Below are 18268 nucleotides of genomic sequence, written 5' to 3'. Positions count from 1 at the left end.
CCCATTATCTGTTTACACATTAATAATGTATTTTTGCACAGCCTGTTATACATTAAATTTGTCAGGGCAGATTCTGTTGTTACTGATATGTATCAGATTGTGCATTGTTTAAAAAGACACCCACACATAGAGCCAGCTTGCACATTGAAACAGAATGCTTGCTCTCTCCACGGTGGTTACTGGGTGTGTCAAAATGTCCTCCTTATCAGATATGTGTCCTCTGTGTCACGCATCTTCGCAGATCTTCCTCGCCACAGTGTACACACAGTACTGCAGTTAGCTGGTCTTCAAAGGAATTCCCAGCTCTCACTATTTGTTTTGCTTCCACTAATGTTCGCTCCACGGTGGGAGAGTGTTGTGTTGATGGATTGAATCTGTACCTCAGTGGATGGGAGGTTGTAAAAACATATGCTGTCAATGGGGACCTGAAATTAAAACATGAAGATGCTAGAAACACAGACCAGGTCCACATATATACTGAAGGAGAGAGAGAGAGAGAGAGAGAGGCAGAGGGAGGAGAAAGGACAGATTAATGTCCTCAGAACTGGCTCTACAAATCAAAAACAATAGAAGAGATAGTAGGAACTGTCGATGATGGAGTCGGAGATGACAAGGTGTGGAGCTGGATGAACACAGCAGGCCAGGCAGCATCAGAGGAACAGGAAAGCTAACATTTTGCTTCTGGACCCTTCTTCAGAAATGGGGAAGGGGAAGGCTCTGTAATAAATAGAGAGGGGGGGTCAGTGATAGAAGGTGGATAATGGAGCAGAAGACGGACAGGTCAAGGAGGCAGGGATAAGAGGGCTTTAAAGTCCACATTGAGACCATTGCGTTGTAGGGTTCCAAGGCAGAATATGAGGTGCTGTTCCTCCAGTTTCTGGGTGGCATCTAGCTTCAAAATCTCTCCAACCCCGACCTCATCCCAAAACCAGGACCCCCTCTCATCCCCACCTTCTTGACCTGTCAGTCTTCTCTCCCACCTATCCGCTCCTCCCCCCTCACTGACCAGCCCCACCCCCACTTCCTACCTACACTCACCTTTACTAGCTTCCTCCCTGCCTCCTTGTCCTATCTGTCTTCTCTCCCACCCTATCCACTCCACTATCCACCTTCTATCACTGCTGCCCATCCCTCTATTTATTTCACAGCCCTCTTCCCCTTCCCCATTTCTGAAGAAGGGTCCAGACATGAAAGGTCAGCTTTCCTGCTCCTGTGATGCTGCCTGGCCTGCTGAGTTCATCCAGCTTTACACCTTGTTATCTAAAAACAGGAGTAGACCATTCAGCCCCTTGAGTGCACTTCGATTCAGTAAGGATCCGATTGAGGCCTCAACTCAACTTTTCTCTCTAATCTACAATGACATCTGACTCCCTTGCTAGTTAAGTCTGTCTCTACCTTCTGATGACCCTCCCTCCACTGGTGCCTGAGGAAGAGCCAGAAACTGGTCTGGGAAAAAGGTAAAGATGTTGTTATTGTTTCAAATGGGAAGAAGGATCAGGATAAACCACTTGATGAAGTGACTTTACTGCATTTGTAAGTCTGCAGCTTTCTCCAGTATTTTGGAGGATGGCTGTTCTCCTGTGGAGGAATCACAATTGAACAGCTGATATACAGGCTGAAGTTTGAAAACACCATGTAGTTGGGATAGTCAGGTATCCAAGTAAAAATGTAATACCATTGGGGCATGATGAGTAGGAAGAATAAGAGAAGCAGAAATACCACAGATCTAACATCCTGGTGAAATGAGAACAAAGAGTAGGAAGCAAAAGAAAAGGGAGATGACATTTCTAATTCTATATTTAGTCATTTGGTCACCATTTGGTCGAGTTTTGCTGAAAGAGATAACTTTTATCCAAGCTTTTCATCTTGAGCTCATCAGGACATTCACAAGAATACCAGTGTAAAGGGGAACAACAGTTTGTACTGTCTAAGATGAAGGTGCTGACTGGTGGGCAGTGTTTGATGGAAGTGTTGGCATGCAAAATGCACCAGTTAGATGATGACTGAGTACTAATTATGCCAGGATCAATATTCCCTCTAAGCTACCACTCTGAGGGTCTGGCATGGTGATCAGCATGCCAATACCATTTCTGGCATTAAGTTATGATTCCAAAGTCACTTAGAAGTCAGTGCAAAAGAATAAAAGATTTGCAGGAACCCTGGCCAAGATCTCTATGGAGAGTTCTGCTCTGTCCATTCAAATAATATGCTGCTTCTCTATTCTTCCTGTCAGAGTGGGCATGCCTGACATTTTCCAACATTAGATTCTAGCTATCAAGTTTTTTCCCAATTACATAATCTATCTGTAACACTGTTGACAACTTACTTTCCTACCTGTTTTGTATCATCAGCAAATTTGGCTGTCATGTCTCTTAGCTTGTCCACAAAATTTCCACTGCAGCTCTGACAAATGTCACCTAAATCAGCCCACATAGATTTATAAGTTTGTTAAATGGCTCAATTTTAATGGCTAAATTTTGAAGCAATATTAATATATTGTTACAAGTAGCATATTTTAAAGAGTCCCACTTGAAAAATCTGGCTTCATAACAACATGGACATTCAGCAGAAATGAATATTATTCATTCTTGGGTATAAGCCCAATGGTTCTCTCACTGTCTGACTCAGAACGTTCCACACCAGAAACTTGACTGTATAAGCCAGGCTGATGTTCCAGTACTGTACTGAGGGGGAACTGTGGGTACCTGTCTTCCAGGTGAGATGTTAAACAATTCCCTTTGTCTCAAATAGACTATTTTTAGGAAGAGCAAGAAGGTCCTGATAAATAGTTATCTCTCAGTAAATGCCATGAAGACAGATAATCTGGGCATGATCACTCCTATGTGGCAACTTGGTGTATACAAATGGCAGCCATGTTTCCCTTATTTACTTGAGGGCTCTAATGGTGTCGTGGTAGTACGCCTACCTCTGGACTAGGAGGCCTCAGTTCAAATGCCAATTTCTCAGGAGGTATATAAAGTTATTTAAGAAAATATCTAACAGCGACTCCATTTTACAATTTACTTCATTGGTCATAAAGCACTTTGGGACATTTCGAGATTGTGAAAGACACAAAAAACATGAAGATTTCTCCCAGAAATCTGACTCCATCTGGTGAACTGGATGAGTAGCTGCAACTTTGAACTGTCTGACCGCAACTCCTGATGTAATTTTGAAATGAATGCTAGTTACCATAAAACCGTAAGTCACAGAAGCAGAAGTAGGCCATTCAGCCCATCAAGTCTGCTCTGCCATTCAATAAAATCATGGCTGATTTGACCATTCTCGATCCCCACCTCCTGCCTTTTCCCATAATCCTTGTTTCCCTTGCTGATAAAAACCCTGTCTGTCTCAGCCTTGAATACATTTAATGACCCAGCCTCATTAGCCCTCTGTGATGAAGAATTCTGCAGGAGAAAAAAATTCCTCCTTACTTCTGTCTTAACCTTTTCACTGTGAGATTATGTCTTTTGGTCCAAGGCTGTCCAGCAAGGGAAGACAACCTCTCCATATCCCCTAAGAGTTTTATATGCTTCAATAAGCTCTCCGCCCATTCTTCTGAATTCCATTAAGTACAAGCCTAATCCACTCAACCTGTCCTCATTAAAAAAATCCCTCCAAGCCCAGAATTAATACAGAGCATCTTCTCTGGACTGCCTCCACTGCCAGAGTATCCTTCCTTAGCTAAGAGGACCAAAGCTGTTCACAGTGTTCTGGATGTGGTCTGACTAGTGCCTTGTATCTTTTAGCAAGGCCTCACTGTTTTTATCGTCTATTCCCTTTGAAATAAATACCAAAGCCCATTTGCCTTCCCCATAACCTGCTGAACTTAAATGCTACCTTTTGGGATTCATGCATTAGGACCCCCAAATCACTCCACACTGCAGCATTCTCAATTTTAAATACTGTTCAGCTCCTCTATTCTTACCCCAAAGTACAAAACCTCAGATTCTCCAATATCATTTAACATCTATCAAGATTTTGCCCATTCACCTAATGTGTCCATGTCTCTCTGTGAACTCACCATGTCATCCTCATCATTCACCTTTCCATCTATTTTTGTGTCATCTTTAATTCTGACCATAGTATATTCATTTTCCTGCATCCAAGTCATTAATGTAGATAGTTTTAAATAACCTGTTCAGATATGTTCTGACATATTTCTGGAGTTGGTGGGACTTGAATCCTTGGGCTTTCTGGACTCCAAGGTAGGAAGACTGCCATTCCTCTCCAAAAGCCCTTAAATGGTTAATAGACAATAGACAAATCCTTTATATTTTTGGCCAGTTTGCCTTCGTACCTCATTTTTTCTCCGCGTTTTGCCTTTTTAGTTATCTTCTGTTGCTCTTTAAAAGTTTCCCAGTCCTCCAGCTTCCCGCTCATCTTTGCTATGTTATGCTTCTGCTCTTCTATCTTTATACAGTCCTTAACTCCCCTCGCCAGCCATGGCCGCCCCTACCTCCCCTTAGGATCTTTCTTCCTCTTTGGAATGAACTGATCCTGCAACTTCTGCCTTATATCCAGAAACACCTGCCATTGCTGTTCTACTACCATCCCTGCTAGGGTATTGTGCCATTGAACTTTGGCCAGCTCCTCCCTCATAGCTGCCTTTGTTCAACTGCAATTCTGACACTTCCGATTCTCCCTTCTCCCTCTCAAACTGCAGATTAAAACTTATCATATTACGCTCACTACCTCCTAATAGTGTAAATAATTGTGGTCCCAGCACTTAAGTCTGTGGCACTCCATTATTTACCTTGCTGAAAATGTCCACTTTATCCCAACTCTGCTTTCTGTTGGTTAGCCAATCCTATACCCATGCTATTATCCCAATACCATGGGTTTTTGTCTAGGGTTGAACAATTACCATTGTGCAAACATCATCTTCATGAAAAGGACGTGCCACCTCCTTCTCAGTGCATCTACAGATGGGCAATAAATGCTGACCAATCTTACTTCTTTCAAAATAAACTGTCTAATTAAAAGGTAACAACAAAAAAATGGTTCTGAGGAGGGGGTCACTGCATCTGAAACGTTAACTCTGATTTCTCTCCACAGATGCTATCAGAGCTGTTGAGCCTTTCCAGCAATTTCTGGTTTTGTTTCTGATTTACAGTATGCGCAGTTCTTTCAAATTTTAACAAAAATCCCACATTGACTGCAGTCCATATTGCAAATTGCAATAATTCAATAATCAAATTAGAAAATAAATCCAAACTGTGAAAGTATTTTCACTAATGGCTTGTTAGTTTTTATATCAATTACAGGAGTAGAATCTGGTTGGTTTCAGATCTAATTCAGATCTTCTGAGGATGCAAGACAGCTCAAGATGAGAATTAGGCAATTAAACATGTACTTGGTAGTGCAGAGCTTGGACCTTGCTAAAATCAGAGACCTGTTACTGACATGTTACAGACTAAAACAAAAATGCTAAATGCTAAATTTGGAAAGCTCAGAACATTTTAGAGTACAAGAGGAGAAAAGGTTGATTTGTTTGGCAGGTTGACTCTGATTGGCCTGATTGGGATCGTGGAGGAACCTATAGTTTCGCATTGTTTTCTCCATGGCAATGCTTCAGCCAATTAGCGTCAATTTACTAATCAGTCCTTTCTTCTGTCATAAAAATTGTTGCGATCTCAAATTTGACATTTCTGTATTTTCCCTGATGAGTGCAAGAGAAGAAAAGCTTCACCTTCACCTTCCAAACCCACAACCACTTCCATCTGGACGAGGGCAGCAGATACATGGGAACACCACCCCTTGCAAGTTCGCCTCTGATGCACTCACCATCCTGACTTGGAAATATATTCCTTCACCGTCACTGGGACAAAATCCTGGAATTCACTCCCTCAGGGCCTTATGGATCTACCTCATGAAAGTGGACTGCAACAGTTCACAAAGGCAGCTCACAACAACTTTCTAAAGGCATGCAGGGACAGGCAATAAATGCCCATCCAACCATCAATGACCACATCCTGTGAGTGAATTTTAAAAAAATCACAACTCATTCCACAGCTTCATACCAGTCATTCATTCCCTTCCTGAAGATAATTTGGTCTATTAAAATCTCTCTAACCCTTTATAACGTCCTTCCAGAACATATCTGATCTATTAATACCTCTGTAACCCTCAAACAAGGATGATCCATTTATTTTCTGAAGACATTTCTCAGCCACATATTCAGTGTCCCCCGAGAGCAGTGAACCCTGCTGTCATTCTGCTTGTATCTATCTTCCTGTCCAAGCCCACCATCACACAGGTTAGAAATCATGGAATTCCTAAATCTGACACCAGATGTCCTTGCCGATTGAAGTACTGGAGGCCTATATTCTTCAGGGAAAACATTTGGCATCCTTTGTTGCATTTAGAAGTGACAGTTTGCGTTTAGATAATCCCAAGTAAAACATTCCTAGTAAAACATTGGAGAAATTTATTCAGCCACAGGTATTAGCACTAATAGAATGAAGGGAGATTTTAGGAGAGGTGATTAAACGTTTGGTCAAAGTTGTGGCTGTTAAGTTTCTTAATGAAGGACTTAGGAGTGGAAAGGTGCAGGGAAGGGCTTCCAGGGCTTGGGGACCAGGTAGCTAAACGTACCTATTTGCATGTAACCACATCAATTAGAAGCAGGAGAAGGCTATTCAGCCCTTCAAGCCTGCTCTGCCATTTGATAAATTTGTGGCTGACCTGATTGTAGCCTCAACCCCATCTTTGATTCATTTGTTGATTAAAAATCTGTCTACCTTAGCCTTAAAAGTATTCAGTAACCCCACCTCCTCCCCTCTCTGGGCAAGAGAGTTCCTCACTGTCATGACTCTCTGAGACAAAAAAATTCTAATCTTCTCTGTTTTGAATGGGAGACACAGTTTTAAGTTTTAAGATGTTGCCTCCTCCCTGCTCTTCCTACAAGAGGAGACATCTAATCAATGTCCAACCTGTCAAGCCCCTTCAATATCCTGTCTGTATGTATAGCATAGAAATCAATGATGGACAAATGAAAATTGCATGAGAGACCAGACAACAGGAAAATAGATCTCCCAGTAGCATTTCCACTCCCCCTCCCATTCTTTAGATGACATGTCCATCATGGGCCTCCTGCAGTGCCACAATGATGCCACCCGAAGGTTGCAGGAACAGCAACTCATATTCCGCTTGGGAACCCTGCAGCCCAATGGTATCAATGTGGACTTCACCAGCTTCAAAATCTCCCCTTCCCCCACCGCATCCCAAAACCAGCCCAGTTCGTCCCCTCCCCCCACTGCACCACACAACCAGCCCAGCTCTTCTCCTCTACCCACTGCATCCCAAAACCAGTCCAACCTGTCTCTGCCTCCCTAACCTATTCTTCCTCTCACCCATCCCTTCCTCCCACCCCAAGCCGCACCTCCATCTCCTACCTACTAACCTCATCCCACCTCCTTGACCTGTCCGTCTTCTCTGGACTGACCTATCCCCTCCCTACCTCCCCACATATACTCTCCTCTCCACCTATCTTCTTTTCTCTCCATCTTTGGTCTGCCTCCCCCTCTCTCCCTATTTATTCCAGAACCCTCACCCCATCCCCCTCTCTGATGAAGGGTCTAGGCCCGAAACGTCAGCTTTTGTGCTCCTGAGATGCTGCTTGGCCTGCTGTGTTCATCCAGCCTCACATTTCATTCTCACATTTCACAGATGGGGCAGCAACAATTGTCCTCAGCATCTCATCATTAAAGAAGCCAAAAGTCAGCTATGGATGCACTGAACCTTCTTTGACTGGAAGGTGAATGGCTTTGCTTCAAGGTGGTGTCTAGGTAATAGGAAGGGTGTTATCAAACTGGAGAGGGCTGAGAAGAGATTTACCAGGATGTTTGAGTTATAAGGAAAGGCTGGGTATGCTGGCACATTTTTCACTGGAATGTAGAATGATCGTGGTGGCTCAGTGGTTAGCACTGCTGCCCCACGGTGTCAGGGACCCGGGTTCAATTCTACCCTCAGGTGACTGTCTGTGTGGAGTTTGCACATTCTCCCTGTGGCTGTGTGGGTTTCCTGTGGGTGCTCCGGTTTCCTCCCACAGTCCAGAGTTGTTCAGGCTAGGCGGATTGGTCATGCTAAATTGCCCATAATGTTCAGGAATGTGTAGATTAGGTGGGTGGGATGCTCTAAGGATCAGTATGGACTTGTTGGGCTGGAAGACCTGTTTCCAAACTGTAGGGGTTCCATGGACATTGACAGGTGACCTGGTAGAAGTTTATAAAATAATGAGAGGTGTAGATAGAGTTGATGGCAGTTATCTTTTCCCTGAGATGGGGAACTTCAAGACTACAGAGCACCCTTTTAAGGTGAGAAGAGAAAGATTTAAAAAGGAGATGATGTAAATTATTTACACAGAAGCTGGTTTATGTGTGGAATGAATTTCCTGTGAAAGTGGTGGATGGGGGTACAATTACACTGTTTAAAAGACATTTGCATGGATATATGACTAGGAAAGATTTGGAGGCATATGAGCCAGGAGCAGGCAGAGAGGTCTAGTCTAGTTTGGGATTATATTCGGCATGGACTGGTTGGACCTAAGGGTCTGTTTCCATGCTGTATGACTCAATGACTCTATGACTCTAATGTGATGGCCCCACAGTAGAATGTTCTGTTGCCACTCATTACCCATCCTCATGGACAAGTATTGGATGACCTTCTGGGGAGTTTCAATATTTCCTGTGTAATGTTGCTCTGAGAATAACTGGGGTCCAGAGGAATGGATAACTTCTGAATCACAGCGACATAGAGATGTACAGCATGAGAAGAGATCCTTTGGACCAACTGGTCCATGATGACCAAATATCCTAAATTAATCAAGTCCTATTTGACAGCTTTTGGCTCATATCCCTGTAAACGCTTCCTATTCATATAACCATCCTGATGTGTTTTAAATGTTGGAATTGTACTAGCTTCCACCACTTCCTCTGGCAGCTCATTCCACACATGTGAAAATGTTAACTCTTTCCACCTCTCACCTTAAACCCATGCTGTTTAGTTTTGCTCTCCACTACCCTGGGGAAAACACCTTGACTATTCACCCTCTCCATGTCCCTCACGATGTTATAAACCTGTGCAAGGTCACTCCTCAGTCTCTGACACTCCAGGGAAAATAGCCCCAGCCTATTCAGCCTCTCCCTGTAACTCAAACCCTCCAACCCTGGCAACATCCTTTCAAATCTATCTGATACCTTTAAAGTTTCGCAACATCTTTCCTACAGCAGGGAGACCAGAATTGAATGTAGTATTCCAAAAGTGGCGTAATCAATGTTCTGTACAAGTGCAACATGACCTCCCAACTCCTATACTCAATGCCTTCTTCAGTATCCTGATCATCTGCAACTTTGATAATAGAGATAACACGGTGTGAAGCTGGATGAACACAGTAGATTAAGCAGCATCAGAGGAGCAGGAAAGCTGACGTTTCAGGTCAAGACCCTTCTTCAGAAATGGGGGAGAGGGAGGGGGTTCTGAAATAAATAGGGAGAGAGGGGGAGGCAGATAGAAGATGAATAAAGGAAAAGATAGGGTGAGAGGAGACAGACCAAAGAGGCGAGGTTAGAGCCAGTGAAGGTGAATGTAGGTGGGGAGTTAGGGAGGGGTTCAGGGAGGACGGACAGGTCAAGGAGGCAGGATGAGGTTAGTGGGTAGGAGATAGGGGTAGGGCTTGAGGTGGAAGGAATGGCTAGGGAGGCGGGGACTAGCTGGGCTGGTTTTGGGAGGAGCGGAGATTTTGAAGCTTGTGAAGTCCACATTGATACTCTTGGGCTGCAGGGTTCCCAAGCAAAATATGAGATGCTGTTCCTGCATCTTTCGGGTGGCATCATTGTGGCGATGCAGAAGGCCCAGATTGACATGAGGAGTTGGGGGTTGGGAGGGAGGGAGTTGAAATGGTTCGCGACTGGGAGGTGCAGTTGTTTGTTGCAAACTGAGCGGAGGTGTTCCGCAAAGTGGCCCCCAAGCCTCCGCTTGGCTTCCCCAATGTAGAGGAGGTCACATTGCAACTTTACTTGCAATGAACTATGAATCTGCACCCCAAGGTCTCTGTGATCAACAACACTCCCCTGGACCTTGTTATTAAGCGTATCAGTCCTGCCCTGATTTGCCTTTTCCAAATGCAGCATCTCACATTTATCCAAATTAAACTCCAGCTGCCACTCCTCAGCCCATTTGCCCATCTGGTCATGACGCCCTGGTTGTCATTTTATCATTCGCAAAAAATTAAGGAATTTAATAAAACCAAAAGGATTGACTACTTGTTTAGTTAGTTATGGGCTTAATCAGAGGGCCCAGTTACTTTGTTATTTGTTGCTGGGATATAGGCGGGGGGATTGCTCGTGAAGCTAGCATTTGCCACCCATTCTTACTGGCGCTGGAGAACAGTTAAGACTAACCCACAAGGAAGATGGTCATCTGTCAGACTGACCAAATAGAGACAGTAGGTTTCTTCAGGATATTAGCAAACTAGATGGGTATTTAAAGCAATTTATGACAGTGTCATGACTATTATTGAGACTAATCTCAAGCCGACATTTTTTGTTAAAACAATTAGTCAAATTTAAATTCCACCAGCTGTCACAGGAAGACAAAACACTCCCTTTGGCTGCCATCAATCTGGGCATCTGGATTATTAGTCCAGTGATATTGCCAACAGACTAGCACCTCCCCTCACTAACTCTCACTCCTTCCCACTCAACCACACTGTCCCACTCTCATTCCCTCCCTCTCCACACTCACTTCATCCGTCTCCTACTCACCCTCATTGCACCATTTTCAGCACCGATTCAATTCATTGCCCAGTCCCGTTATTCATAGAATCCCTACAGTGTGGATACAGACCCTTTGTCCCACGGACCCTCAGAGCATCCCACGCAGACCCATTCCCCTATAACCCACCTAATCTACCGATCCCTGAACATGACGGGCACTTAGCATGGCCAACCCACCTAACCTGCACATCTCTGGACTGTGTTTCATACTTTCAGTCACATATTTTAGCCCCCGCACTCCACTCTCATCTTCTCACTCCTTCTTTCCCCTCAAGCATAGGTTAGAAAAAAACTACATTTGCCCCAAGATACATTCCTGTGAAAGGTATAGTACTGGTTAGAGGTAATGTAAAACTTCACCTGCATTATTCCACAGAATATTGGTCATCACAGAAGGAGGACATTTCCCCCCCTGAATATATGCTAACTTTTCCAAACACCAATCAAGTTACGCCCATTCCTCTCCCATTCCCCATATCCATGCAAATTTAGTCCTCCCTCAAGTTTTATTCAATTCTTCTTTGAAGGTTCTACTTAAATCTTTATATCCACCATCCTGTTGGACAGTGCTAACTTGGAAATTGGGGGCAACGTTTGAACAGTTGATTTTCATTGGCTAAAATGTTAAAGATCCATTAAACCGCCCCCCCCCCCCCAAAGAAAGTCTGAAGAAGGAGACACGGTAAGTACTATGGAAGGAGATTGCTGTAAGCATAAACGTCTGCAAGGGCAGAGTCCTGACCCTCAAGTGGCTTAATTCTGGCTGTATTATAATATTTTAAGATATTGTGTTAGAGACAGAATAAAAGTCCCTCAACACTGTCTAATCAAACACTCCCAAGATAGGTACAACACAGGGTTTGATAGACAGTAAAGCCGCCTCTACTGTAATAAAATGACAATGAAACTCCTTCTATGCTGTCCATATTAAACACCCCCAGGACAGGGATAGCATGGGGTCAGACACTGAGCAAAGCTCCCTCCAAACTGAAAGTAAAGCCTCTCCACTCTTTCAAGCTAAAAGTAAACAGAAACTAAAACTCTCAGAGTAAAGCTTCCCTATTCTGTCTCCATCAAATACTCCTGAGACAGGGGATAGCATAGGGTTAGGTATGGTGTAAAGCTCCCTCTATTCTTTTAAACTGAAAGTATTTCTCCCTTAACATTGTCCCGATCAACTACTACCTGTACAGGTACAGCATAAAGAGTAATCTCCAGCAAACACCCCCAGGACAGGTATAGCCAGGGTTCATTGTCCCAACCAAACATTCCCAAGAGACAGCACAAAATTGGATAGAGTAACACTCTGTCTACACTCTCCTCATCAAACATTTCCTGGACAAGTACAAGGGGACAGAAATAGAGTAAAGCTCTCTCTACTCTTTTCAACTGTAAGTAAAGCTCCCTCTACACTGTTCCCATCACAAATAATAAACAGGTGAATCAAGCATTGGTTCTGAGGGATAGTTTACAGTGTGTGGCCCAAAAGGAGTTCTATTTATGAATGCACGGAGTATAAGAAATAAACTAAATGAGTTGCAGTCCGAAATTCAAATTGGAGATTTTGATATAGTAACTATTACTGAGGCATGGCTGCAGGATGATCTGAATTGAGGGCTAAATATACCAAACTATAAAATTTACAGGACAGAGGGAAAATGGCAGAGGAGGTGGAATAGCCTTACTTATTACAAACAACATTACTTCAGTGGTGAGGGAACATATAATGAGGGGAAAACATTCAGTGGAGACTTTGTGGGTGGAACAGAGGAATATTAAAGGATCTAAAACAGTAAAAGTGTACCCCTTGGTAGTAGGTCTAACGTGTTAGATTGTATAAATGCGGAAGTTAGGCACAAGTGCACAAAAGGCAAATGCTATTACTGAGAGACTTTAACTTTATCATAGATTGGGAGAAGCAGACAAGCACTTGTCAGAAAGGTATTGAATGTCCAGAGTGTGTCTGAGATAATTTCCAACAGAAATGTGTCCTTGAAGCAAAAAGTGGACAAGCAAAATTGGATTTAGTAATGAATAATGAGCTGGATTTAATCAATCATCTAAAAAGTGTGAACATTTATCAAGTAGTGATCATAACATGATCAAGTTCAATGTAGCATCTGAAAGCAAAAAGCATGAATCATTTACTAGAATTTTAGATTTAGTAAAGCTGACTTTAATGCAATGAGACAGATGCAGTCCATAGTAAACTGGGAAAAACTGGGAATGAATCAAACAACTGAAGCATAGTGGAGGATGTATAAAGAAATACAACACAATACAAAATCAGTTTGTACCCTGAGAGGGAGAAGTTTCATTTCACAAAAAAAAAGCCATTGACAACTAAAGTGATACGGGACTTTATCACTTTAAACTAAAAGAAAGGGCTTACAAAAATTTAAATAATAGCACAGATCCTACTAATTGGCAAAGATACAAAGATGAGCGAAAGGCCACAAAACAAGATACCAAAAGGGATTATGAAAGAAAATTTGCATGGAACATTAAAATCAATGGGAAGAAATTTTATATTTACAAAAAGGGAAAGCGGGTGGTCAGGAGTAATGTTGGCCCACGAAAGGCTGAAAGTGGCAACATCGTCAGTGACTATGGGAAACAGCAGACATGTTTAATAATTAGGTTGCCTCAGTACTTACAATAGAAAAGGAGGATAGCTTACACAAAATTACTAGTAGACAAGGGACAGGAACTGAATAAAATTAATGTAAGTAAAACACCAACGATGAGGAAATTAATGAAATTAAAGATTGGCAAATCCCCAGGACCTGATGGTTTCCATCAAGGGTGCTAAAGGAGGTACAGGAACACATTGTAGACTCCCTAACTATAATCTTTCAGGGTTCCTCAGACACAGGAGTTCTCCCTCTGGATTGTAAAATTGCACATCACTCCAATTTTTAAGACGGATGAAAAACCAGGGAATTACAAACCAGCTGGCCTACTATCTGTGGTGACAAGATTGTTGGAATCTATAATCAGGGATGGTGTAACAGAACACCTCAAAGATTTTCAGTTCTACAGGGAGAGCCACCATGGATTCATGACAGATAGGTCACGCCTGACAAACCTCAGTGAAGTTTTCAAAGAGGTAATAAGTTAGTAAACAGGTGAGCGTCTGTGGATGCTGCTTACATGGTGTTAAGCGTAAAAGGGTGTAGAAAAAAATTACAAGGATGCTGCTGGGATTGGATGAGAGGCTGAACAGTCTGGGGCTATTTTCCCAGGAGCGTCAGTAGCTGAGGCGTGTCCTTATAGATGTTTATAAAATCATGAGGGGTTTGGATAGGGTGAATAGTCAGGGTCTTTTTCCCAGGGGTAGGGGAGCCCAAAACTAGAGGGCATAGTTTCAAGTTGAGAGGGGAAAGATATAAAAGGGACCTAAGGGGCAACTTTTTCATGCAGAGGGTGGTGAGTATATGGAATGAGCCACCAGAGGAAGTGGCAGAGGCTGGTACAATTCCAACATTTAAAAGACATTTGGATAGTTTAGATGGATATGGGCCAAATTCTGGCAAAAAGGAACTAGACTAATTTGGGATATCTGGTCAGCATGGACAAGTCGGATGAAAGGGTCTATTTCCATGCAGAACTACTCTATGACTCAGTGACTTCCAGATGACATTTGATAATGCCTGACTCAAGAGACCATTAACTAAGTATGCAGAATTGAGGGCAAATTACTGACAAGGCTGGGAAATTGTTTGAGTGGCAGGCAACAGAAGATGGTGATGATGGGTAGGTACTCAAATTGACAGGATGTGACCAATGGTTTTCCACAAGGATCTGTGTTAGGGCCTCAATTATTCACATTAATTATTAATCACTTGGATAATTGCATAGAATGTCATATATCCACATTTGCTGATGACACAAAGTTAGATAGCACTGTAGACAGTATGAATGACAGCAAGAAATTACAAAAGAATAATGAAAGACTAAGTAAATGGACAAAACTGTTGCAGATGGAATTCAATGTAATCAATTGCAAGATTATCCATTTTGGACCCAAAAAGGATAGATCAGCATATTTCCTAGATGGTGTAAAGTTAAATGTAATGGATGTCCAAAGAAACATAGCGGTTTGGGTGCATAGACCTATAAAAGTGCTAAGCATATTTGCAGAAAATAATCAAAACGGCAAATTGAATGCTGGCCATTAATTCTAGAGGACTGGAGTACAAGGATGCAAATGTTATGCTAGAGCTATACAAACCCTGGTTAGATCCCACTTGGAGTACTGTTGGCAGATCTGGACACAACATCTTTGGAAGGATATATTAGCCTTGGAGGGGATACACTGTAGGTTTACAAGAATGATAGCTGGATAGGGAGAGGTGATGGCCTAGTGGTATTATCGCTGGGCTATTAATCCAGAGACCCAGATAATGTTCTGGGGAACTGCATACAAATCCCACCATAGCAGATGGTGGAATTTGAATTCAATGAGTATCTGGAGTTAAGAATCTAGTGATGACCATGAATCTATTGTTGATTGTCGAAGGAAAAACACATCTGGTTCACTAATGTCCTTCAGGGAAGGAAGGAAGGAAACTACCACCCTTGCCTGGTCCAGTCTACACATGACCACAGACCCACAGCAATGTGGCTGACTCTTAAATGCCCTCTGAGCAATTAGGGATGGACAATAAACACTGGCTTAGCCAGCAATGTCCTCATCCTGTGAATGAATTTAAAAATTCTATGGGTTATGTGGAGGGCATATACAAATTAGGCCCATTTTGTTTAGAGTTGGGGTTGATCTGATCAAAGTCTTCAAGATATTAACAAGAAAAGGCAAGGCAGATAAAGGTAAACTATTCCCACTGTTTCAAGATTCTAGAACTGGGGGTCATGTTCTTAAAATTAGGGCAAGACCATTCAGGAGAAATGTTAGGAAGTGCCTCTACACAAAATCTGGTAGATGTTTGGAACTCTCTTCCACAAACATTAGTTAGTGCTTCATCGGTTGCTAATTTTAAATCTGTGATAGATACTTTTTGTTAAGCAGAGGTATTAAGGGATATGGACCAAAGGCAGGTATGGACCAAAGGCTACTGATCAGCCGTCACCTTAGTGAATGGCAGAGCAGGCTTGAGACTCTGAATGATGTAATCCTGTTCCCATGTTCTGATGTAAATACACCCAGGACAGGGACAACACAGGGTCAGATACAGAGTAAAGCATCCTCTGCACTGCCCTCATCAAACACTCCTAAGACAGGGACAACAAGGATTAGATACAGAGTAAAGGTTCCTCTAAATTGTCCTCATGAAACAGCCCTAGGTCAGGCATGGCGCAGGGTTAGAGGCAGAGTAAAACTCCAACTATCCTGATCAAACACTCTTAGAACTGGGACAGCACAGGATCAGATACAGAGTAAAGCTCGCTCTAAACTGTCAGCCTACATTTCCTGGTTTACATCTCAACAGGTCTTTCTCTCTGTGGAACAAATAAATAAGCAAATGCCACTTGGAGACTTTAAATGCTGATTGTCGATCAATAACGTGATAAAACTAAATAAGTCCTTAACCGTTTCGTTGCTATCCCTCTGCACATACCTGCACGGGGGAACCTCTCCGTCACTGTTCAACAAGAGGGAAGCAAATGAACAAGAGATTCTTTCAAGTTGCTCTAATTTCTCACTGAAGTGAGGCAGGCGTTAGCCTTTCAGTGGAGACATTATGCTTGTGGGAAGGTGCACCCTTCATTGACTCATTGCTTCCCGATGCAGGCAATAAGGTGAGGTTAGCTGTGCGAAGTTACACATTGGTGTTGGGAATGCAGTCACCATCCCAGGCGAGACCGTCTGGGGTGTGTTGTTAGGTTGGAACATCTGTCCTAACCCTGGCAGGGGCCACCCCTGCTCTCCAGGACCGGTTTGGAACATTATCCGAGGGTTTTCATTTCTGCGGCGCGGGGCATTGGTATCCCTCCTTGCGCTGTTCAAGAGGTTTTTGTGTCCGGCTAGTGCATGCTGAGCGTGCACTGACTCCTGAAGAGAACCAGCCGATCGAGGACCTTCGTAATTCTGATCGGTAACCTTCACAGATGGCGAGATTCCAGCTCAGCCAAACCGTCCTGCAATCTCCAAGAATCCTGGCCTCGAACGCTCAGTGAGCAATGCAAGAATTTGTTCATAACTTTCCCGAGAGAGATCTAGCTCCTCTCTGGAGCTCAGTTCTTGGAGCAATGCAAATTGAACAGCTCAGGCTGACAGACAGGATGAGATTCCTCCCCATGGCTGTCTTTTTTCTTGCAAAAGAATCTTGTTCCATTGCAGTATCCCCAGGGATAGACCCAACTTAGTACTATTCAATATTGGTACTGCAGAGTCAGCACTGGAACCCAGCTGCGTCGCCCTCTGTTTGATGCAGAGTTTGGAAATATAGATTTTCTTTTTACAGAGCCTTAAAGCACAGCGATATGCAAATAAAGCTGCAAAGAGTGAAGGCACGACTGCAGGAATAACAGCAGCACCGGGGCTGGTGCAGTTCGGGCAACATCGGTGCAGTTTATTAATGCGGACTTCTGTTGTGGGGGCCGTGCTCACATAGGATACCCTCATCATCAGCTTCCATATTTTTGATTCATTCACAGGATGAGGGTATCACTGGGCTAGGCCAGCATTTACGCCCATCCCTAATTTTCCAGAGGGAAGTTAAGAGTCAATCACATTGTTTTAGGGGTCTGTAGACCAGACCAGGTAAGGACAGCAGATTTCCTTTCTTGATGCCTTATTGATTCCAGATATTTGTTTGAATTCAAAATCCATCATCTGCTGTGGTGGCATTCAAACCTGGGTTCCCAAAACATAACTGGGTGTCTGGATTAATAGCTGAGTGATAATACCACTAGGCCATTGCCTCATCCCTTTGAGCCTTGCTCCATTCCTTTCCTAGCTTTTAACATTGCTTCAAGCTCTTCCTGCAGCCAAACACTAGTTCATCATCTCTTTATTCAGCTCCGTGTCCACTTCTGTTTTGTGATAATCACTCCAGTGAAGGGTTTCTGGATTTTTATTTTTACAGTGCCACACAAATACACATTGTTGGCCTCTTGCTGTGGGGACTAATATTGGAAATGTGAGTGATAACACAGTGTTGGAGCTGGACAAACACAGCAGGCCAGGCAGCACCAGAGCAGCAGGAAAGCTGACATTTTGGGTTGGGATCCTTCTTCTGAAGTGGAGGAGGGGGAACGGTGCTCTGAAATAAATAGAGGAGGGGTGGGGCTGGGAAAGGTACGTGGGATGGTGATAGGTGAGTGCAGGTAGGCCGTGGTGGGGATTGGTCAGTGAGGTGGAAAGAGCGGATACGTGGGAGACAAGATGGACTGGTTGTGCCAAGTCAAGGAGGTGGGGATGAGAGGGAAGGTTGGTCATGGGATGAGGCCGGGTGGTGGAGAGATCATGAAACTAGTAAAATCCACATTGAGACCATTGGATTGTAGGCACCCGGGGGGGATATGAC

The 18268-nt window shown here is 43.3% G+C and overlaps 1 protein-coding gene across 6 annotated transcripts in view; it reads left to right on the top strand.

Moving 5' to 3' along the window:
- The window catches only part of scn2b (sodium channel, voltage-gated, type II, beta), a 41508-nt gene that overhangs the window by 713 nt on the left and 22527 nt on the right, over window positions 1-18268 (top strand). The window lies entirely within an intron of this gene.

This window comes from Stegostoma tigrinum, chromosome 32 (assembly GCF_030684315.1).
Source record: "Stegostoma tigrinum isolate sSteTig4 chromosome 32, sSteTig4.hap1, whole genome shotgun sequence".
NCBI classification, from domain to species: Eukaryota; Metazoa; Chordata; class Chondrichthyes; order Orectolobiformes; family Stegostomatidae; genus Stegostoma; species Stegostoma tigrinum.
Note: the sequence above shows the minus strand (reverse complement) of the source record. Positions and strands in the feature narration are given on the sequence as shown.